This window comes from Sus scrofa, chromosome 1 (genome assembly GCF_000003025.6).
Source record: "Sus scrofa isolate TJ Tabasco breed Duroc chromosome 1, Sscrofa11.1, whole genome shotgun sequence".
Lineage (NCBI taxonomy): Eukaryota > Metazoa > Chordata > Mammalia > Artiodactyla > Suidae > Sus > Sus scrofa.
In genome coordinates this window covers 224,821,904-224,845,566 of record NC_010443.5, presented here as the reverse complement: position 1 = coordinate 224,845,566, position 23,663 = coordinate 224,821,904, and the positions used below count along the sequence as shown (strand labels likewise).

Sequence of the window (23,663 nt, the reverse complement as noted above, 5' to 3'; positions counted from 1 at the left end):
TTTTTCAAACATTTCACTTGTGTAGATCCAGGGCCAGGTAAATCCATAAACCCCACTCTAATGCTCAGTGGTCACACATAGCTTGGATTTTCATTTGGTCTCCATAAATGAATACAGTTAACAGCAAGAGAGAATCACACAAATGGCAAGTTGTAGATAAATTGTTCTCGAAAATAAAGATTATGCTTGAGCAAGAGTTGTCAGAGGAAGAACCTAAAAATAGCTGGAATTTGAGCTAGACTTTGAAAAATGGATATGAATAGAAAATAAAGTCAATAGAATACAAATAGTCAATGTCTTTTTCCATTGGTACTCCAGTTTACATTTTACAAGTTAATGGTCAAAGGCTATTTATTTTATTTATTTATTTTTAAAATACATTTTATTGGGCTTTAGGTGACTTAATGTGTTATTTTCAGGTGTATAGCGAAGTGAATCAGCCATACTTATGCATATATATTCATTCTTTTCCAGATTCTTTCCCCATATAGGCCATTAAAAAGTATTGAACAGATTTCCCCAAGCTAAAGAGTAGGTCCTTGTTATTGATCAGTTTTGTATATAGCAGTGAATATATGCCAATCCCAACCTCCCAATCCATCCTTTCCCACAGTGTTTCCCATTTGGCAACCATGAGTTTGTTTTTGAAATCCTTGAGTCTGTTTCTGTTTTGTAAATGAGTTATTTTGTATCATTTTAAAGTTAGATTCCACATACTAATGATCTTATATTTGTCTTTATCTGACTGACTTCACTTAGTATGATGTGTCCATCTATTTTGCTGCACATGGCATTATTTTGTTCTTTTTATGGATGAGTAATATTCCATTGTGTATATGTATCCTATCTTCTTTACAAAGGCCATTTATGTAGACAGATCATCAAGTGACAGATAACAGAGTAGCATGAAGTTTGAGTTTCCTCGTGGTGCAGTTAAGGGTCCAGTGTTGTCACTATAGCAGCTTGGGTCACTGCTGTGATGCAGGTTCCATCCCAGGCCCCAGGAATTCCATATGCCACAGCCACAGTGAATAAAAAAATGTTTAGAAGAAGAAATAAATGGGAGAAGGCATTTCTTATATATGTTAGTCAGTATATCTGTAGGCTATTCATCAGAGTACATACTATGCCCTGTAGCATGTTTAAATTACACCTGCGCAAGATAAGAGCAAATTTGTGTGCAGGAAAGGCTTTATAGAACATATGGGATTTCAGAAGTTCCTAAGTACTTTCCTGAAGGTTTAGGAGGCTCTGACCCCAATATTAATTCATAATATTTGTAGGATAAAGTTTCTTGGTATGAAACCCAGTGTAAAATTTTTTTTTTTAATTTGCCTTAACTCCTTTTCTATTGAATAGAGGTTTGAAAATCCATCTGAGAGGCTGATTTTTGACTGAAAAGGAATATTTATTTCTGTGGTAAACTACCTAAAATGGAAAAAGAGAGGGGCCATTAGTGTTGAATTCTCTGGTATGGTTTTCATAATTCTTTTTGTATCAAGTCAAAGGTAGTGATGGCAGAATGATTAAATGTGGCATAAAGAGAATTACTAGAATTGGAAACTATAAATTAATTGTGATGTAGTAACTGTTAAGAACACTTGACAATTTTTTCTTTTATGGATGAAAAGCAGTAGAGAGTACTCATCACTTACCATTTTCTAGGAGCCAATGGACCCAGTCACAGTAGAGTGGTGCCTTGTATAACCTTTTTCTGTTCTTTCCCTCTTTCTCTTAACACTGGCATTTTCACCACAAATGCGGCCAAGGATGGGATATTTATTATCAATTCCTCTGAAAGTGCAATCATGGAGATAGTTAAGGGGAAGTTTGAAATAAAATGTGGCAATAGGTCTGTGGGTTTTTTTTGTTCAAGTCATCCAAGGGAAGCAATGGAAAATGTCAAAAGATGTCAAGGTCTAGAGTCAGTGCTGGTTTTAGAAACCCAGCTTGGCTACTTAGTGATTGTAGACCTGAGTCAAGTTGTTACTCGCTCCCTCAGCTAAATTTTGTTGCATGAAAATAGGGTTAAATAGAGTAATTGCGAGATTTTGGTAAAATAATGTTTCTTGAGGGCGGGACTTTATTTTTTCTTGTAAATACCCAATACTTGAATAGTCCAGTACATAGTAGGTGCTCAGTTACTTTTTGTTGAAATATGAATTAGTAGATTTTGAAGTAAAAGTGACTTACACATGGCCTAACATGTTAGTCAAGGTTCTCCAGAGAGAGAGACTTACTTTAAGGAATTGGTTCACATAATTATGGAGGTCAGTAAGTCCAAAATTTGCAGAGTAGGCCATTAGGCTGGATACCCAAGGGATAGCCAGGATTGCACTTCAAATCTGAAGGCTGTAGGCCGGCAGAATTCCCTTTTGCTAGGGGGACATGGGTCTTTTATTCTATTCAGGCCTTCAGCTGATTGGATGAGGCTCACTCACATTATAGAGGGCAATTAATTTTACTCACAGTCCACTAATCTAAATGTAAATTAATCCAAAAACACCCTCACAGAAGCACCCAGAATAATGTTTCACTGAATATCTGGGTTCTTTGGCTCCTCCAAGTTGACACACAAAATGAACTATTTCAGGAGTTGTCTGATCATCCAGGGGGTTAAGGATCTGGCATTGTCACTGCTGTGGCTCAGATCTCTGTGGTGGCTCAAGTTCAATCCCTGGCTTGGAATTTTTGCATGCCATGGGTGCAGCCAAAAAAAAAAAAAAAAAAAAAAAAAAAAAAAAAAGTAACCATCTCAGTGTCTAATAAGCGTGGGTTCACACATTTCGTATTATCTTTGCTCAGCGGTGGATTATTTAGTTTTCTATAGGGCATGATTTGTTATCAGTAACCAATGTTCTATAGAAGAAGAAAGAGAAACAAAAATAGAATATTTCTTAGTTGATGTTCTAATGTCTTGTTTGATTATTTCTCTCAGCAATGGAAGTAAATAGCTGGGCTCTTTGGGAGCTTTGTCTGCTTCCTTGTTGTAAGTAAATTTCTTCTACCCTTTTTAGAGCCACTTACATCCTCTTAACTACTTTATGTTTTTAATAAGGTACTAACCATGGAAAGCAAGATCATTGATACTGTTAGACTTGGAAATACAAGTTTATTTCTTGTTATGTTACCATTCATGTTCTCTTTGGCTCTTTTGGCTTCAAGTAGCAGAGCCCAACTCATACTTATTCATGTGAAACACATTCAGGAATCTGTCATAAGGGCAAGTGGCCTCAGTCCGGTTGCATGGGAATTGGAAAATCTTTAAGAATAGAAGCTGCTCTCCCCATCTCTCAAGCATTACCTGGTGTAGTCATTTCCTAGGGATCCTGTGACAAAGTACCACAAAAGTGATGGCTTAGAAGACAAAGAATTTACTGTTTCACTGTTTGTAGAATAGAAGTCTGAAATCAAGGTATCAGCAGGGCTGGGCTCCTCCTGAAGATCTAGGAGAGAATCTTTCCTTGCTCCTTTTATGTTCTGGTGGTTGCTGGCACACCTCAGTGTTCCTTGGCTTTTGGCAGCATAGCTCCAATTCCTGCTTTTCTCTTCATAAGGCCTTCTTCTCCTGTTTATGCCCAAATTTATCTCTTCATGAAAGGACACCATACACTGCATTAGAATCCACCTTAATCTACTATGACTTTATCTTAACTTCATTACATCTGCAAAGACTTTATTCCCAAATAAGGTCATATTCAGAGGTACCGAGGGTTAAGATTTAAACATATCTTTTTTGAATACACCATTTAGTTTACATTTTTATCTCATCCTTGCTTTCACATTATTCTTCCATTTTTCTTCTCACTCTCCTCACAGTGCCTTTTTTACTTACGTGAGGGTTTTGTCACTCTCCTCTATTGTAATATTTTCTTGTGGATAGTTTAGACTTGCAGCATGCCAACTCCAGCTCATATTATCCCTCATTTTTTCTTCTCTTAAACTTCTCCAGCTGATCACAGCATTTTTATTTTCTAGTTCTGATACCTAAAAAACTATCCTAATTGGCCAGATTTTCTGTTTTTTCTCTAGGCTTTATGTTACAGTCATTCAATATAAGGGTTTCCTTTGAGTCAGCTGTTCACCCCAATTCAAATAGTTGGGTCTGGGGTCACATAGAAATAACTACTTAGACAGAAGGACCTCTGGATGAATCCTCCATACACTTAATACTTGAGTAGCCCCTAAAACTGTATTAACCAGCAAGGTATTTTATAGAAACAGGAAAGATCATTCTAAGACTTACATGGAAAGGCAAAGAACTAGAATAGCTAAAACAATTTTGAAAAATAAGAACAGAATGTTGGGGAAAAAAAAAAAAAGAAGAGGGAGTTCCCTGTTGTGGCTCAGTGGTTGACGAATCCAACTAGGAACCATGAGGTTGTGGGTTTGATCCCTGGCCTTGCTCAGTGGGTTGAGGATCCGGCGTTGCCGTGAGCTGTGGTGTACATTGCAGACTCGGCTCCGATCCTGTGTTACTGCGGCTCTGGCATATGTGGGTGGCTACAGCTCTGATTCGACCCCTAGCCTGGGAACCTCCATATGCTGCGGGAGCAGCCCAAGAAATGGCAAAAAGACAAAAAAAAAAGAACAGAATGTTGGGAGGATTCATTCTATTTTATTTCCAGACATTATAAAACTATGTGTAATCAAGATTATGTGGTTGGCAGAGGGACAGACACTTAGGCCAATGGAATGGAAAAAAGAACCCAGAAGTACACCCAAACAAATATACTTAATGATTTTTAACAAGTGTGCAAAAGCAATTCAATGGAGGAATGATAGTCTTGTCAACAAATATTGTTAGAACAATTGTATGTTCATAGGCAAAAAAAAAAACACAACCTAAATCTTACATAAAAATTAACTCAAAATGGATCCTACATTTAATACATAGCACCTGGTATTTCATTCCTGGTTCTCACAGTATTCCCTTTCCATTATTGTTAACATCTCTCTTAATAGGGTCTTTCACAAAGCAGCATTTAAAAATTTTGGTGAAAATATATATTGATTTTTATTTTATTAACTGTACTTTTGATATTATGTCTAAGAGTACTTGATCAATCCCTAGGTTCCGAAGATGTTCTCTCATGTTTTCTTCCCAAAGTTTTATATTTTACATTTAAATATTCGCAAACCACATATCTTTTTTGTTGTTTTGAAGGCAACCTTATTGAGAGAGAATCACATTTGCTAAAGATGCATCTATTTCAGATGTACAATTTGATGAGATTTGACAAATGTGGCTGGCATGTAACTACTGCTTAAATAGATATTTCAATCACTCCAAATGTTTGCAAACTACATATCTGATAAAGGACTCATATCCATAATTTGTAATGGACTTTCAAAATTCAGCAGTAATAGAAAACAAGCAATTTAATTAGAAGATGGGAACAAGACATAGAGAGTCATTTTACCAAAGAAGATAAATGGCAAATAAGAACATGAAAAGATATTAAACATCCCTTACCATTAAGGATATGAAAATTAAGACTGCAATGAGATACTACTCCACACCTGTTAGAACAGCTAAAGTAAAAAAATGCAAGAACACCAAAAGCTGGCCAGGATACTAGTAAACTGGATCTCTAAATCATTTTTGATGGGAATGTAATATGGAATAATCAATATGGAAATGTTTTGGTAGTTTCTTAAGATGAAATATACCCATAACCTTACAATCCAGTAATCACGTCTGTACATATTTTTTCCAGTTAAATGAAAATTTTTGTCCTCAGAAAAGATTGTATGCAATGGTCTATAGCAGATTTATTTATAATAGCCTCAAACTGTGAACAAACAAAATGTCTTATAATACGTGAATGGTTAAACAAACAGTGGTATATCCATGCCATGAATATTACTCAGCAAAAGAAAGGAACAACATACAACAACTGATACTCTTGATACACACAACAATTTGGAAGTATCTCAAGGGCATTGTGCTGAGTGAAAGAAAGCCAATCTCAAAATATCTTGCACTGTATGATTTTATTCATAAAAATTTTTGAAGTGTCAAAATAAGGGTTATGGTTGGGAGGGAGAGGAGATAGGTATGGCTTTAAGGGGTAGTATAAGGGGATACTTGTGGTGATGGAATAGTTTTGTATTTTGGTTTGTTTTTGCTTTTATTTTTGGCCACACATATGGCATATGGAAGTTCCTGGGCCGAGGGAATCTGTGCCACAGTTGCAACCTGCACCACAGCTGCGGAAATGTTGGATCCTTAACGCACTGTGCCAAGGTGGGGATCAAATCCATGCCTCCACAGTGACCTGAGCTGCTGCAGTTAGATCCTTAACCCACTGTAACACAGTGAAAACTCCTAGTTTTGTGTTTTAATTGTAGCAGTTGTTACACAGTTTTTATCTTGTGATAAGATGACAGAATTATAAACAAGTTATAAAAATATCAATTTCTCTGGTTTTGATATTGTACTATAGTTGTGTAAGATCTAACCAATGGGGGAAGTGAGGTGAAGAGTACACAAGATGTCTCTCTACTACCCCTGTAACTTCCTGTGAATCTGTATTTCAAAACTGTGTTTATTTAGTCCCAGTATTTAGTCTGAACTTAGCAGGAAATATAAGGAATCAGTAAGTGAGACTACCTTGAAATTTATGTACTTGTTTCTTTTGTTATTCTGTTTTTAGGTATGTATACATTCATATCTTCCTGACGTATTCACTCTTATCATTATGAAATTTCCCTCTTTGGCTTTAGTAATAGTTATTCTTAATATTTAGTGTGATATTCATATAGTCACTCCAGCTTTTTATAGTAACTGCTTGTATCATATATCTTTTTTTTTCATCCTTTTACTTACAACTTACTTGTGGCTTTGAATGTAAAGTTTATCTCTTGTAGACAGCATCTCTTTGGGTTTTGCTTTTCGTCCAGTCTGACAAATCTGTCTTTTGATTAAGGTATTAGTCTAGGAATCCCTGTCGTGGCCCAGCGGAAACGAATCCGACTAGGAACCATGAGGTTGTGGGTTTGATCCCTGGCCTCGCTCAGTGGGTTAAGGATCCAGCGTTGCTGTGAGCTGTGGTGTAGGTCACAGATGTGGCTCAGATCTGGTGTTGCTGTGGCTGTGGTGTAGGCCAGCAGCTACAGCTCTGATTTGACCCCTAGCCTGGGACCTCCCTATGCTGCAGGTGCAGCTCTAAAAAGCGCCCCCCCAAAGGTATTTAGTCCATTCACATTTAATGTAATTATTATTATTATTTTGTCTTTTGTCTTTTTAGGGCCACACCTGTGGCTTATGGAGGTTCCCAGGCTAGGGTTGAATCGGAGCTGTTGCTGCTGGCTATGCCACAGCCACATGGGATCCAAGCCACGTCTGCAACCTACACCACGGATCATGAAAACGCCAGATCCTTAACCCATTGAGCAAGGCCAGGGATCAAACCTGCATTGTCATGGATGCCAGTCAGATTCGTTTCTGCTGAGCCATGATAGGAACTCCTAATGTAATTATTGATATGTTTGGAGTTACATCTTCAGTTTTGCTATTTGTTTTGCATTTGCCTCATGTCATTTTGTTCCCTTGTTTCTCTTTAATGTCTTCTCTTGTGTTAAAATTTTTGTGTGTCATCGCCAATTCTGTTAATTATTTTTTTTAAGTTATTTTCTTAGTTTTTGCTCTAGGGATTGCAATGCGCATCTGAATTTATCACAATCTACTTAGGTTAATACTGGTTAAATACTAATAAAATATAGAAACTTTGCTTCAAAACCTTCTCTTTCTTTCTTTCTTTCTTTCTTTCTTTCTTTCTTTCTTCCTTTCTTTTTTTCCTTTTTAGGCCACACCCATGGCACATGGAGGTTCCCAGGCTAGGCGTCTAATCGTAGCTACAGCTCCCGGCCTATGCCACAGCCACAGCAATGCCAGATCCAAGCTGTGGCTGTGACCTGCACCACAGCTCATGGCAATGCTGGATCCTCAACACACTGAGCCAGGCCAGGGATTGAACCTACAACCCCATGGTTGCTAGTTGGATTCGTTTCTGCTGTGCCACGACAGGAACTCCAAAAAGCTTCTTTATCTCTGCCATTCACTGTACTATTTATTGTCATATATGTTATATACTAATCCCTATAATGCAGTGCTATGATTAATGCTTTATATAATCTTATGTTTTAAAAATAAATCGAGGAAAATAGAAAATATATTTTACAGCTTTTTATATTTACATATGTATTTATTAATTCTAGTGTTCTTTATTTCTTCTGTGTATTTTGATTACCTCTGGTGTCATCTGATACTAGAGGTAACCAAAATACACTTTCAGATCCCCTTTAGATTTACTAGCAGCAGATTCTCTCAATTTTTATTTATCTTGAAATGTCTTTATTTCTTTTTCATTTTTGAATATTTTCGCTAAATGCAGTTTTTTTTTTGGTTGGTAGTTTATCTCGGTATTTTAATTATGTCACTCCATTGTCTTGTGGATCCTTTTGTTTCTGATTAGATGTCAGCCTTTAGTTGTATTGTTGTTCCCTGTGTAGGATGAGTCATTTTTCTGTTACTTTTTTTGAGATTTTTATATTTGACTTTCAGCATTTTGATTGTGACATATCAAGGTGTGGATCTATGTGTTAATAGTACTTGGTGTTCGTTGAGTTTCTTGGATTGTTAGATTAATCTTATATTTAAAAATCAAATTAAGAAAGTTTCATTCATTATTTTCTCAGATAATTTTTCTACTCCATCTCTCTTTTCTCTTCTGTGACTTATCTTACATATATGTTGGTACAATTGGTGTTGTCCCACAAGTTCCTGATATTCTGATTGGTTTTTTTTTTCAGTTTTTGTCTTTATTCCTCAGATTTGATAATTTCCATTGACTTTCTTTAAGTTCACTGCTTTTTTTAATTCTCAAAAATATTTTCATCTTAAATATCCCGCTGAGCCTGTCTACTGATATTTCATTTCCGCCATTGTTCATTTCAACTTTAACATTTCCATTTGGTTCTTTTAATTGTTTCTACTTATCTTTGAGATTCCTTATTTGTTGAGTCATTCTTATCATGTTCTCCTTTAATTCTTTAAATACAGTTTCTTTAGTTCTTTGAACTAATTATATTCAAACTACTTCAAATTTCTAGTCTGCTATCCTAAATGTCCATCAAGAGATGACTGGATAAAGAAGATGTATGTGTGTGTGTGTGTGTGTGTGTGTGTGTATGTGTATATGTATGTATATACACATACACACTCAGACATATACATACATATATATGTCAAAATATATCATAGTAATCATGATAAACAATCAATCAAAGAAAGACAAATACTGTATGACTTCACTTATATGTCAAGTCTAAAAAACAAAAGAAATGGCACCTGAAGCATATGGAAGTTCCCAGTCTAGGGGTGGAATCATAGCTGTAGCTGCCAGCCTATGCCACAGCCACAGCAACGTGGGATCCAGGCCATATCTGCGACCTATACCACAGCTCATGGCAAGGCTAGATCCTTAAGCTAGTGAGCAAGGCCATGGATTGAGCCCACTTTCTCATGAGCACTTGTTGGGTTCACCACAGGAACTCCTGAGTTTTTATTTTTATTGCTTGCCTGGATTTATAATGGCTGTACCTGTGTCTTCATACCTCAGTTGTTAGCCAGTGATTTGGACTGAGGTTCTACTCAAACACCTCAACCCTATAACCTTCCATTCTTTGCTGATAAATCAGTATATATGTTTGGTAGCATGTTCAAAGTTCAAGTAATTATTTTCTTTCTTGAATTTTATTTTCCATCAGACCATCTCAGATTTCCCTTGCAAAGATGTTTGGTTTTGTAGTCACACAAAGATGTGTGGAGAGCTTATCTATCTGTCTCATTTTCATACTCTCCCTTTTAATTTTCTGGTGGGTTCACTACTTGCCCCAGCTGTACTTCACTGTCAAGCTAGCAGAGCTGTGGATTTGCCCGTTTCTTTTTCTAATGAATTGGCCTCTTTTACTGATAGCCTTGCTAAGTGTGGATTTTCATCTTTTGCCCCAAATCAGTTCTTCCTGTGCCTGCAGAAAGCTGCGTGTTTTCATGGTCAACCTCGCTTTTGTAATACTACTTCACTAGCAAACTAGGGGGTTTAAAAGTGGGATGAGAGCAGCCTTAGGCAAAAAGGCTTCAGAATCCCACTCCTCTTACGCAAAGTTCAGCTGATTTTCATGAATAAATGCTTCTTAATTTGTTGTCTGCCTTTAGTTATTTTCCAGAACTGTGAAGTGACTGTTTTGAATTTTTCCCCCAGTTTTATACTTGGTTTTTATGGGGTGAGTGGGAAGCTTTTGACTATTTTATGATCCTTTAGTCAATTATATGTTTTTAAAGCATGGGAATGCAGATGTCTTATTTTACCTATGAATCTAGTTTATGGCCAGAGGGAAGAACTGCTTCCTCAGGCCAATATTTCCCCCTTTTTAAATGTGTTACTTTGATCACATCAGAATCATACTATAATGTTGCAAAATATAACAATCTATTTAAAGGTGGCAGTAATGTACAAATTTAATTTGATTTTTTCTCATCACATGTGGATGACCTGGGGCATGCTGACTGAAACTATTTGTACAGGTGGTGTGACTTGGTTACTGTATACATAAGACTATATCCTTTTATTTCAAAGAGGATTTAAAAATTATGCATTTTTTCAACTTTTAAGCTTTAAATCTAATTCTTCATTATCAGTGATCATGGAGATGAGCAAAAGTGTGATGATATCCAAATATTGGGCAACATGAGAATCATATATTTTGTTTTTGTATTTCTATGGGAGAATAGTTTTATTTATTGTACAGAGAGCAGTTTTAACTACCAGGGTTAAATGCTGTGTATGTAGTATTTAGTTTAGTCTTAACATTTCCTTAAGGGGATTATTATATTATCATCATTTTATAGGTGTGGAAACTGTGGCTGAGAGAAGGTCAATGACTTACTCAAGGATAGACATATAAAAATTGTAATGTACATTAGAAACCCAGTTGGTCTGATTCCCACAACCTTGCTTGTATAGTATGTGGCCATGTGAAGTGCAAATTCAAATTCACAGTATTGTTTCCAAGAGGGGGCAATGTGAATTTTAGAAGTGAGGCTTTTTCATTTCCTTATCCTCCCTTTCTGCTGAATTTTTATTATTGCTTCTGAGACGATTAGAAAATGTCCACTTATGGCAATTCTGGACTCTTCTACCTTGCTGGCCTATGACTTCCCTAGTGTAGAACAGTAATTTCTTTTATATCTCCTATCTTAGAGCTCTTGCTTTACTTGAGGCAACAAAATCATTAAGTGCAATTGTTTTTACCATCATTACAATACAGGTAATCCTCTCTTTGCCTTCCAGGTATTGGAAAACCTTAGGTAAACAACTAAGATCTTGGCGCAGTGAGTGGTTAACGAATCCGACTAGGAACCATGAGGTTGCGGGTTCGGTCCCTGCCCTTGCTCAGTGGGTTAACCATCCGGCGTTGCCGTGAGCTATGGTGTAGGTTGCAGACGCGGCTCGGATCCCGCGTTGCTGTGGCTCTGGCGTAGGCCGGTGGCTACAGCTCCGATTCGACCCCTAGCCTGGGAACCTCCATATGCCGCGGGAGCGGCCCAAGAAATAGCAACAACAACAACAACAAAAGACAAAAAGACAAAAAAAAACAAAAACAAAAACAAAAACAAAACAAAAAAAAAACAACTAAGATCTTAACGTTAGTATCTTTAAGATTAACAACTTTTAACCCTGATGCATCTTAAACAGACTGGTGCTCCAAATTCAGTGTGTTTTCTGTTGTCTTTATTATATGCAGAATACATGATGGTATAAAGAATATGAAAGCAATGATAATTTTTGCCAGTAGTGAAGCCTTGGGGTAAACAAAGATAGTATACATTTCCCTTGAGTTTTATTTATTTATTTCCTTAAAGATAACATACTTGGGCTCTATACTTGGAAAACACATGTTAAAGTTGAGTGATACTTCAGATGTGTGAGAGGCTACTTCTTTGCTGAAATTTACTATTTTCTTGTCTATTTGAGAGTACCTGTAAAGAGTGAAGTGTTCCTGAGTCTCCCTGGAAGCCAGCTTGGTGTGGGCATGTGGCCAAATGGATTGACTATACTAATGTTTACCTTTTGAGAATGAACGTAGCCCAAATTATTTCAGTCTCTTTGATGCTCACAAAAGAGGTGGAAGAAAGACATCTCATGAACAAGCAACATAAACTAGTTAGTCTTCACCTTTGTTGTGATGCTGCTGCTAGCTGTGGGATTTCTAGAATGTTAAGGGAAATTCTGAATCCCACACGGCCAAAGGCACACAGATGTCACCAGAGTCACCCTTAGTGAAAAATGAACACTAACAGAGGCATGGGAACAGCTCATTTATCCTCAGTGATTTTTTTTTCTGAGGTTTGAATCATGTTCCTCTTTTCACTGGAGGCTATTTTGTCCATACTTATTTCGTCCTTAGGTGGCTAAGCATTTGAACACATCAGAGCATCACTTTGCACTCATAGTGGCTCAGGGAAATGGCATGATTTTTATGTAAAGCAGGAATAGCTACTAAAAGGTATTTTGCTCCCGAGGTTTGCCCCCAAATACCCCACATCTGCAGATATTTTCAGGGTCCCAAGATGTATAAATTGTCCTAAACTTGTCCTAAACAGTCACCACCACAACCACCACCTACTTTTCACGATCCACCAGTTCTCTCTGCCCTCCTCAAACACACAATTTCAACAACTATTTTATATATATAGACCTATAGAACCAAGACGTCTGGTGGCTTCTATGATAAAAATGCAGACAGGTAATTATAGAAGAATCAGGTTCTAGTGCAAAAATTATGTCTTAATGCAGTGAATGCTGCTGTAACCTTTTGGGGGAAGAATCATTTTTTTCAGGCTGCCTCTCCTGGGAAATGGGGTTTCGAAACAAGTTACTTCAGGAAAGGAAATTATTTGATGAACAGCAGAAGTTTAAGCCTTCTGTGATAGAAAGAAAAGATTGAGGAAACTTTCTAATGGTGGCCCCTGCATGTGTAATGCAGTATTCCAGTTTGTAGTCACACTCCCCAGGTATGGAAACACACAGATTGGAGGTCTGAGGAAATGAAGAGAGTGATCATGGACAGATGCAGAGCCTACAGAAATATTCCGGAAAGAAATACATTGATGTTCACAGTCCCCATGCAAACTCCCAGACATGAGGATTTTGAAGAGGAGATAAATATCCTTCAATACTTTTTTAGATGAATAATACAGACAAAACCAAATCTTTTTCTTCTTTATCTCAAATCAGTGGGAAGCTTGCTAAATAGAAACTCCTACTCTAGAAAATAAGGGAATTGGAGTTGACATTAAGTTGTTTTTCTATTAAGCTCTTAGGAATTCAGAATTGACATGTGGAATGTCAGCTATTGTTTATGACTACATATCTGTGGCAGCACATAAATAATAAATGTTTGCTTCATCTTATATCCAAGAGTGTGGGCTGCTAGGATGACCTTAGAAATGTTGCCTCTTTCTCACTGGCAGTTATTTGAAGACTTTTTTTTGATGAATCAAGGTAGAAATTAACGTTCTTCCCATGAAACACCACGCTCAAGCCATTGGCTACAACAAAAAGAGCTATGTCTGGTATGTTACTTTTTATTTGGAAGTTTCATTAAAATTCTCAAATGAAGCTTACCTTTGTACATATGAAATAAATATATATACTATTTGGATCTGGCATTGCTGCAGCTGTGGTGTAGGTCGGAGCTATAGCTCAGATTTAGTCCTTGGCCGGGGAATTTGGATATGCCATGGGTACTGCCTTAGAAAACATAAAACAAAATAAAACAGCAGCTTTAATACCAGATTGGCTACACAGGTATTAGAAAAGCTGAGAAACCAAATTTGGGAGAAAATAGGTGATCTAGGAATTAACAGCAGCAGGAAGTCATAACCATTCTATATTATCTGTTGCTGTGTAACAAATTATCCCTAAACTTACTGGTTTAAAGCAACAAAGGATTATTACCTCATGCATTGAGGGTTGGGAATATGAGTATGGCTTAGATGGTTATCTCTGGCTCAAAGTCCCTCATGAAGTTGTAGTCAAGCTATTAGCTGGGGTTGCTGTCTTACTTTTGGGTGCTTAAGGTGAGGCATCCACTTCCATGTTCACTTAGGTGATGGTTGGTAAGGCTCTGGTCTCTTGCCACATTGAGTGTCTCTGCAGGGTAGCCTATGTCATGGCAGCTGGTTTCCCTTAGAGCAAGTGGTCTATGAGAGGGAGAGAGTGCACTTAAAATAGAACCCCAGTTTTTAAAAAAAACATATTTATTGAAGTATAATTGACTTTCAACAGTACGTTAGTTCTGGGAACTTATTTGATATTTCTATACATTACAAAATCATCACTGTCTTTCAGCATACAAGATATTACAACATTATTGACTATGTTCTCGTGACTAATTTATTTTGTAAGTGGAGGTTGGTATACCTTTTGCTCTCCCTCACCTATTTCACTCATGCCCCAGTCTTTTTATATCTGAAATAATAGCGCATCACTTCTGCTGTTTTCTATTTATTATAAGTGAGTCACTAAGTCTAGCCCACACTTAAAGGGGGAGGATTACACAAGGATGAGAATACCAGAAGTTATGTATCTTAGTTGGCTCAGGCTGCCATAACAAAATAAGTGGTTTAATAGAAACTTATTGTCTCAGTTCTCCAGTCTAGAAGTCTGAGATAAAGGTGTCAGCAGGGTCTTTTCCTTTTTGGGACTGTGAAGGAGACTTGGTTCCATGCCTCTCTCCTAGCTTTTGATAACTTGCAGGCAATCTTTGATATTCGTTGGTCTGTAGATCTACCACCCCAGTCTATGCCTTCATCTTCACATGGTGTTCTTGTGTGTTTCATCTTGTGTCTGTGTTTGTCTCTCTGTCCAAATTTTTCCCTTTTATAAGGATGGCAGTCATCCCTTGCAATTATATGATTATATATTACATATATTATTATATAAATTATATATAATTTTTCCTTTTTATAACGATGGCCCCCCCAATGATTTATTGACTACATCTGCAAAGACCGTGTCTTCAATTAAGATCACATTCATAGGGTCTGAGGCTTAGAAGTGCAATACATTTTTTCCCCCAGGGAACACAGTTCAGTTTGTAACAGTGAACATCATTGGAGGCTGTTTTGGAAGCTGCCTATCACATACTGTTAGTCTGGGGGAAGACAAAGGGAGGAGGCAATCTTACAGGAGCCTCGAGGATCAGCTTCCCTGATGTAAGCTAGGACCATAGTTTGGCCAGAGCTGGAACTTTGAAGAAGATGCCTTTGTTGCCAGACTCTGCTATGGGAGCAGAGAGGGAATGGGAGAATCATTTGGTTCTTCCCCATTCTGCCCACTCCACAGTAGACAGTCCAGTCTCCCTCACTGCAAGTCATTTGGTAAGAGCACCTACAAAAGTCAGCCCTCTTAAAAGACTGAGGAGAGCTGGCGAAAGGCAAGCATGGAACTGAGGCATATATGTGTTGCATTAGATCTGCAGCAAGGCATCCCAGAGTGTTGCAGCAAACTCACAGAGACCTTGCAGGATATTTTAAATATTTTGAGGTTAACACAGTAGTACTTGATATCTGCTGAACACAACAGGCAGTACTAGCTCAAGGTAGTTCACAGATACAGCATTAGATTGTGCTAACCTCCTTTTAATATTTTGGCAGATTCTGTGACCTAATGTTTTGGTAAATGGAATTTTTATATGTATCTATGCTAGAGGAGCCATGAAAAAAGTCCTAAGAACACCAAGACTCCATGAATTAAGTACATTTTGGAACCTCTGATATTAGGCGTTATTCATATTATTATTCACCATGGCCGTATTTATAGAGCACAATTGTGGAGGCTGATTCTTTAATGTCTTGGCAGCTAAGTTCCTACCCTCCATTATCCCGTTTTGATCTTAGAGTGACTGAACTTAAGGTTGGGCTATGAGAACTGTTTAGTTTGAATAATGTTAAGAGAATAGAAGTCTTGCCTAAGAAACTCAAGGGAAAACTTATAGATCCTGGAGGATGAAGCTTGAGGATTTTAGTGATTCTCTGCAAAGGATGCCATTTGAAAGGAAGAAAAATATGGACATAGAAGTGTTCTAGCCAAACTGAACATCACATGTTCACATATAGCTCCAGCCCTTGCACCTGTTGTTCTTACTGCCAGAGCAGTTGTTCCCCTTATCCTCACCCCATCTCACCTCTTATCAAGGGCCTGATTTTCCCTTTAGGGCTCAGCCAAGAGCTCCTTTATTCCCTTATAATGCTCCTGTTCTCCTGTGCTCAAACTGGATAGGTAGCCCTTCTAGACTTTAAAAACAAACAAACAAACAAACAAAAAAAACAAAAACAAAAACAAAAAAAAGTGACCGCAGCTGTGGCATGTAGAAGTTCCTGAGCAAGGGGTCAAGCCACAGCCACTGTAGAAGCAATACCGAGTAGTTATGCTGCAAGCTACATGGGAAGTCCCTTTCTAGATACTTTTGTCATTGCTGGTACCCTCCCATTGTAACAGTTACCACACTGGACTACTGAACATTTTTATGTCTTTTTTCCTGCTGGTTTGTAAGCTCCATGAGGGAAACAATCACAACTGTATCCTCAGTATGACTACAAAGCCTGGCACAGAGGCACTCAAGCAATATTTAAGGAATGACTGACAGTGGAATTAGATTAAAAAAAAAAAAGAGAGAGAGAAGGTATAGCCTTCATTGCAGTGAGCCAGAGGTGGATGCTTCCATCAGTGACAAAATTTCTTCTTTTATGGTCCTCAAAGATACCACAACAGGAAATGGTTCTTTAATAGGAAATTGTTTAATCAGATCTGAATAGTCACATTATGACTCAAATATGTGTAAGTGATACTTTATTTATAGTGGACTGTTGTGCCTTGTCTTTTAAAGGTCACTCAGCAATTTTCATTCATGATTTAGTCTCTTCCATGTTAACTCAGTCTCTTTGAGAAAAGAAATCTTTTCTGTTTCATGCAGAGGGTGGCCTATCTTTGGGTGGTTTGATTGCTATTTGCTGTGAAGAGGGGGGCATCTGCTCCACAGCCATCTTCTGACCCCTGGATCCCACTGCAGTGCAGCTTGTTCCACCTGGCTATGGGCACCCTGCCTGATTACCAAGCATCAGCTGGTGGTCTTAATGATGTTCATGTTCTGCCATTTGGGATCTTACATTTTTCACCTTCCTTACATTTTTCACCTTCCTTATGTCAGACTTGGGTCTCATGGTTCACAAGACATCTTGGCCTCTACAGAGCCCAAAAAACTCTAGCTGCCTTCTCTGCTCCACCTCAGAATGTGTGCATCCCTCAGGCTCCCACAGGTCCATCCACAAGTGCTATTTTTTATCACTTAAGTACCATGTGCCTGCATTGCCAGGCTGAATGCCAGGCTCCCCTGAGGCAGCTTACACTCTTTCCAGGATATTCCCTGGAAAGCCAGGCCCAGCTGACTTTGTTATTCCAGCAAGCGTCCTTGGGGGTCTTATTATTTCACACTCCCTGCAGCCAAGGCTTAGAGAAATCAGGTGTTGGAAACTGTCTCAGTGACCCACCCTGGTCTCGGATCATCTAAATCCTTCTCTTCCTTCTCCACTTTATGACCTAATTTTACAAACTCTTTGAGCTCAGCCCTCTAAACTTGGTCTTTTTTGCAATTCAAAATATAACCTTCTTTCACTTTAGTGCCTAGCTCTGACTAATCAAAAGCATTTTGGCTTTTGGAGGATTATTTTTCCTCTGGGTATAAAAACATTTTACTTGAAACTCAAAGCCAAGCAATGACTTCTTTGTTATAGGAGGTATCCGCCCTCCCTTAATCCAGGGAATTTAGACTTGTGTTCATGGCTCAGCTTTACTGGTGGAAAGGATAACAAGTTCAAAGAAGAGAGGTGAGTGAGGGCAGGCAGGGAAGGAAATTCAATATAAAAAACATCCTACTACATTTGTACTTACAATTTATATTGCATTTGTGTAATATTTATATAAAGCTTCATAGTTTTCAAAATGCTTTCATGTATGTCGTCTGGAAGCAGCAGAGAGAAATGGTTAAAAGCCCACACTTTAAACCTGGATTTTGATCATTATTTAGCCATTCACCAGAAGTGGGATATTGGATGAGCTAATGTAAATTTCTTCAACAGTAAAATAAAGATAAGGGGATAAGAACAGTATCAGACTCACAGGGTTATCACCATTACATAAGACTCCATCTGTATAAAGAACTTAGCATAATGCCTTGTATACATTGCGTATAATTGGCATGGCTTCTACTTCAAGAAATTAAAGAGTATAAATAAGGGTCACAGTATTGTTTTTTAAGCTGTATTAATCTCTTTGGAGCTTCCTTCTTCTGTCAGATTTGTTCAAACTCATGGATTTCCTTCTCCTTGCCTAGGATTAAGAAAATGGAGGTCCTTAATTGCTGAAATATTTGGCAGTTCATGTGTACCACTCTCAAATGGCCGTTTCCTATGACCCTGTGCTGCTTCTAGGCTCAGCAGGGCTTGGGGATTTTGTTGACTGACACTGGGAACTTGGGATTCTCCAGCCCAGATTCCCTACTTGGAAGGTTGGGGGCAGGGAGTGGTTCCATTGCCACTAAACCTGCAGCCCTGCAGGTGAACCTGTCTCCCCCTCCTCACCCAATGATTCTCCTCCTCTTTCCTCAGCCCCACCCTCCTCTGCACCAACCCAACATAATCTCAAGAAGTTAACATTTAAGGAGAAAAGCAAGGAAGGAGATTGATATCAGAACACTTCAACTTTCTGTGGGACACCTCTTGTGTTTAAACAAAGGTCTGCTGCAGAAGACCAAAGCATATGTTAATTTCTCAATACATTATCCTTCTATGCAGTGAATAAATGAAAGCAGTTATTATAGTTATGCCATGAGTTTATGGAATGATAAAAAATTTTAAATTACATTTTAATCACTTAGCCTGAACTCAGCAAAAGAGTTTTAGGAATGTCTATGTCAATTATATTGAAAATGAAGATAAAACATCAGACAATCAGAATTATAAGATTTCTATTAGGCTTGTAGGAAGGAGAAAAAGGAATCAGCCCAACACTAAATGAAATTTGTCCTAGTAATCAGAATGAATTTAGAAATTGGAAACTAGGTTACTATGGTGATTAAAGATGGAAATTCAAATATGCATATAAACAAACAAAAATTTGCAAGAAAACTTAGACTGTATAGAACAATGGGAGAGAAATGCATAATCAGTGTTTTTGTAGCGAAATCGGCTGAGAGCCATATGGGGGTTCCCTTGTAATTAACTCTTCATTTTTCTCTTGCTGCCTTTAGAATCCTCTCTTTATATTTAACTTAGGCTGTTTTTATTATAACATGAATTGGTGTAGGTCTCTTTGGGTTTATCCTGTTTGGGACCCTCTGTTCTTCCTGTACCTGGATATCTGTTCCTTTCTTTAGGTTTAGGATAGAAATGCATAATCAAGACTGGAAACTCAGACCTATAACAGAAAAATACAGCTGTATTTATTAAAAGTTAAGAACAATTATGGTATGTGATACCACAAAGTAAAAAATAAATATAGAAAAAGTATTAGTAATACAAAAGGCAAAGGGTTTATATTCATAATTATACACACAGCACTTAAAACTTGACGAAGACAAACCCGTAAAAAGTGGGAAAAGTATGTGCTAAATAAATACATTAAAAGTTGAAATGATAGATCAGTTTACTGATATTAGACTGATAAAGTTAAGCAAACATGGAATGTAAAGGCTTATCTTGTGGGATGCACACATAAAAGAGTACATTCATATACCAATGACAGGATTTATGATATCCTTTGGAAAGAGACATGGCAATGCCTACTAAAATTAAAATGAAAAATATAAATTGCTGTTAACCTAGCAGTCCCACTTGTAGAAATATATTCTAAGTCAACTACAAAAGGAAATATACATACATGATTATTTATTGTCATATTGTTCAAAATAGTTAAAGTATGACAGCCCACAGCATGGAAAGTTATGCATCTATTAAAAGGAATGAACTAGACCTATATTAGTCACCTTGGAAAGAGTTCTAGGAAATAGTGTTAGGTAAACAACGATTTGGAGAATTATACACAATACAATCTAATTCTAATAAAACAGTAACAGCTCTCCCATGTAGGTGACTGAGTGTGTGGTATGTGTACTTATGTGTATAGGATTAGAGAGATACACAGTAAATTTTAACCTGGGTTACTTGGAGGGGTGGCGACAGGGTTGGGGGCAAAGGAAAGATGATAGATGGAAAGCAAATTTAAAAATGTCTGACTAGGGGTTCCCTTCGTGGTGCAGTGGTTAACAAATCCGACTAGGAACCATGAGGTTGAGGCTTTGATCCCTGCCCTTGCTCAGTGGGTTAAGGATATGGCATTGCCATGAGCTGTGATGTAGGTTGCAGACGCGGCTCAGATTCCACATTGCTGTGGCTCTGGCGTAGGCCGGCAGCTACAGCTCCGATTAGACCCCTAGCCTGGGATCGGCCCAAGAAAAGGCAAAAAGACAAATAAATAAATAAATAATAAAAAAAAAAAAAAAAAATAAAAATATCTAAATAAAAAAGCAAATGTACAATCCCCAAGTCAAAATACTCACAGAGTTCCTGCTGTAATGTGGCAGCTTAAGTAAGGATCATGCGTTGTCTCTGTAGCAGCTTGAGTTTGGTCCCTGGCCTGGCATAGTGGGTTAAAGATCCAGCAATGCTGCAGCTGTGGTATGGGTTGCAGCTCCAGCTGGGGTTTGATTCCTGGCCCTGGAACTTGCCTATGCCGCAGATGCGGCAGGAAAAAAAAAAATACACACTCACACACAAAAATTAGAGGGAAAGAAGATAAATTTAATTTTATGTATACTGTCTTAAGTGAATGGCCCATGATATTCTATCAAGTTTCAATTTACAGAGTGTATATATGTTTCCACACACGTGTGTATTTATGCAGAAACATATGGGCAAGGGAATAGGCATGGAAAAGTACATACTAGTCTTGTAGTTCCTGTTATGGCTCAGTGGAAATGAATCTGGCTAGCATCCATGAGGACGCAGGTTCGATCCTTGGTCTGCTCAGTGGGTTAAGGATCTGGCATTGCCGTGAGCTGTGGTGTAGGTCGCAGATGTGGCTCGGATCCAGCATTGCTGTAGCTGTGGTGTAGGCCGGCAGCTACAGCTCCGATTGGACCCCTAGCCTGGAAACTTTCATATGCTGCAAGTGCAGCCCTAAAAAGGCAAAAAAAAAAAAAAAGGAAAGTACATACTAGTCTTAATATTGCACATTTTAGGAGATAGAGATGGAACAAGGACAGGATTACATCTTTATCTTCATTATACATTGTTTTAATTCTTTAAGCTTGAATGAATTTTGTGATTTATAACACATCAAATAAATTTAAATAGTAATACCTTACATATGCATAACTTTCAGATTCTACACATCTGTATGACTCAATTAAATAACACATCAACTCTGGCCTGTGCCCTAAACCAAATGCTGATCTTATCTCAAAGTTAAGTTTCCTTATGCAAGTTATTGATAAGATGCTGTTTCCTCATTTAAATCCTCATCTATTTCTCATCGGTAGCCTGAGGTTTACATGCAGTACATGAAGGAAAGAATCATAGGTTTTCAGTGACTTGGGAAAGGTCTTAAAGCTAAGTGGGACCTAAATCCAGAAAAAAAAAATTTCCCCTTTCTATTGTGTCATGAATGCTGCTAAAAAAAGTGTTATCTTAGCTTCTTCCAAAAACTCAACAACCGTTCAAGCCCTGCCCATGGATGGCTGTAAAGCTCCTCGTACCAAATAGTGAAAATTTCCCCTCTGGTTGTCAAGGTACTATTTAATTTTCCCCAGTCTCTTATGCCCTCTTTTCTTTTCCCTGCTTGGCTAAGTGCTATCCATTTGTGAAATCAGTTGGGCACCTCCCAAATACATGTCATTGAAAAAAAGCTCAGCTCTATTAGTTGTCTTCTGTTTCAAGTAAAATAGCCTGGTCCTTAAGATAGTCCATAATCAAGATTTTCTCAGCATGTATGCTAAAGAAATGAGACAATTGACATACAAAAAAGACCTCGCAGCTTCATGCTACTACAGTGAAGAGAAAAAGAATCAAAATATAAGGTTTATATAGACTGTGTCCTCTTAAAGTTCATACGTTGAATTCCTAACCCCCAATGTGATGGCTTTTGGAGATGGGATTTTGAGGATGTCATTAGAATTGGAGTAGGTCATGTGGGTTTCTCATGATGTAATTGATGCTCTTATAAAAAAGGAAGAGACATAAGCGTTCACCCTCTCTCTCTCCCTCCTTCCCCCTCTCTCTCTGTCTCTCTCCCATATGAAGATAGAAGCCAGGAAAAGGGATCTCACCAGACACTGAATCTGCTGGCACCTTCATCTTGAACTTCTCATCGTCCAGAACTGTGAGAAATAAATGTTTGTCGTTTAAGTCACCAGTGTGTGGTATTTTGTTACAGCAGTCTGAGCAGACTAAGACAAAGGTTCCAATAATGAACAGAAGTCATTGATACAATTAGTCTTATAATATTAGCTAATAGGAAGTGGCAGGATTGTTGCAAGTATAGGTTTGTGCTTTTATTTCTCAAATTATGCTTGTGGTAGGCAAGATTCTGAGATGACCCCCAGTGAGTCATGGCCTTTTATTATCCTATCTCCTTGAATGGAGGCAAAACATGGGACTTGTTTCTAATGAATAGAATGTGGCAAGGGTGATGGGATAGTCCCATGATTGCATTACATTTTTTAGGACCCTGTCTTTGTGGACTGGAGGGAGACTCTCCTGCTAGCCTATAGGAAAGAATAAGTTGCTGAGTTGTGAGAGGGCCATGGCAAGGAACTGTGTGTGGCCTTTAGTTGCTAAGGGTGGTTCCCAGCTGAGAGCTGGCAAGAAAAACAGGGCCTTCAGTTCTGCAGCCACAAGGAGATAAATTCTGCCAACAACTACATGCACTTAGAAGAAAAACACGAGCTCTAGAAAGACATGCAGGCTGGCTGACACCTTGACTGCAGCCCTCTGGGACTCTGTAGGGAGGATCCATCTAGGCCTTGCCTGGAATCCAGACCCAGTAACTGTGAGATAAGAAATATCTGTTGTTTTAAGACACTGTCTTTGTGGTAACTTGTTATCCAGCAACAGAAAATGCATATAGTATTTAGTAAGTATGGACTATAATGTTATGGAAAGAACACAGCTCTGGAACACAGGAGAGCTGGGTTGGTTCCTCATGAACCAGTGAGTTTTCTGTGAGGCATCAAGCAAGTCATACAATGTTTGGGAGCTTCAGTGACCTGATATGTGAAATGATGCTTGTTCAAGATCTCTTTATGGTCTTGATACTAACAATTCCTGGCTAATGTTGACATTAATTGCTATAGGATTTTTAGCTATATCAAATATATTGCATATTATCATCATATATTTTAATTTGGCCCACTTGTTTCATTTATTTAGTACTGTAATTATCATCTTCTGTTTTCTCCTCCCCCCCAAAAAAGGCCATTAAATCAGTCCTCAGATTTTGATTTAAGAAGGCAGGAAGAGGTCTAAGTTAAGAGAGATA

General features: G+C 38.0%; 1 long non-coding RNA gene across 1 annotated transcript in view; it reads left to right on the top strand.

Annotated features, from left to right (window-relative positions):
* LOC106509188 overlaps positions 1 to 22,505 on the top strand; it is a 39,793-nt gene extending 17,288 nt beyond the window's left edge. The window contains exon 3 of the long non-coding RNA XR_002336331.1: positions 22,427 to 22,505. This is a non-coding gene — a long non-coding RNA (uncharacterized LOC106509188). The remainder of the gene's footprint in view (positions 1 to 22,426) is intronic.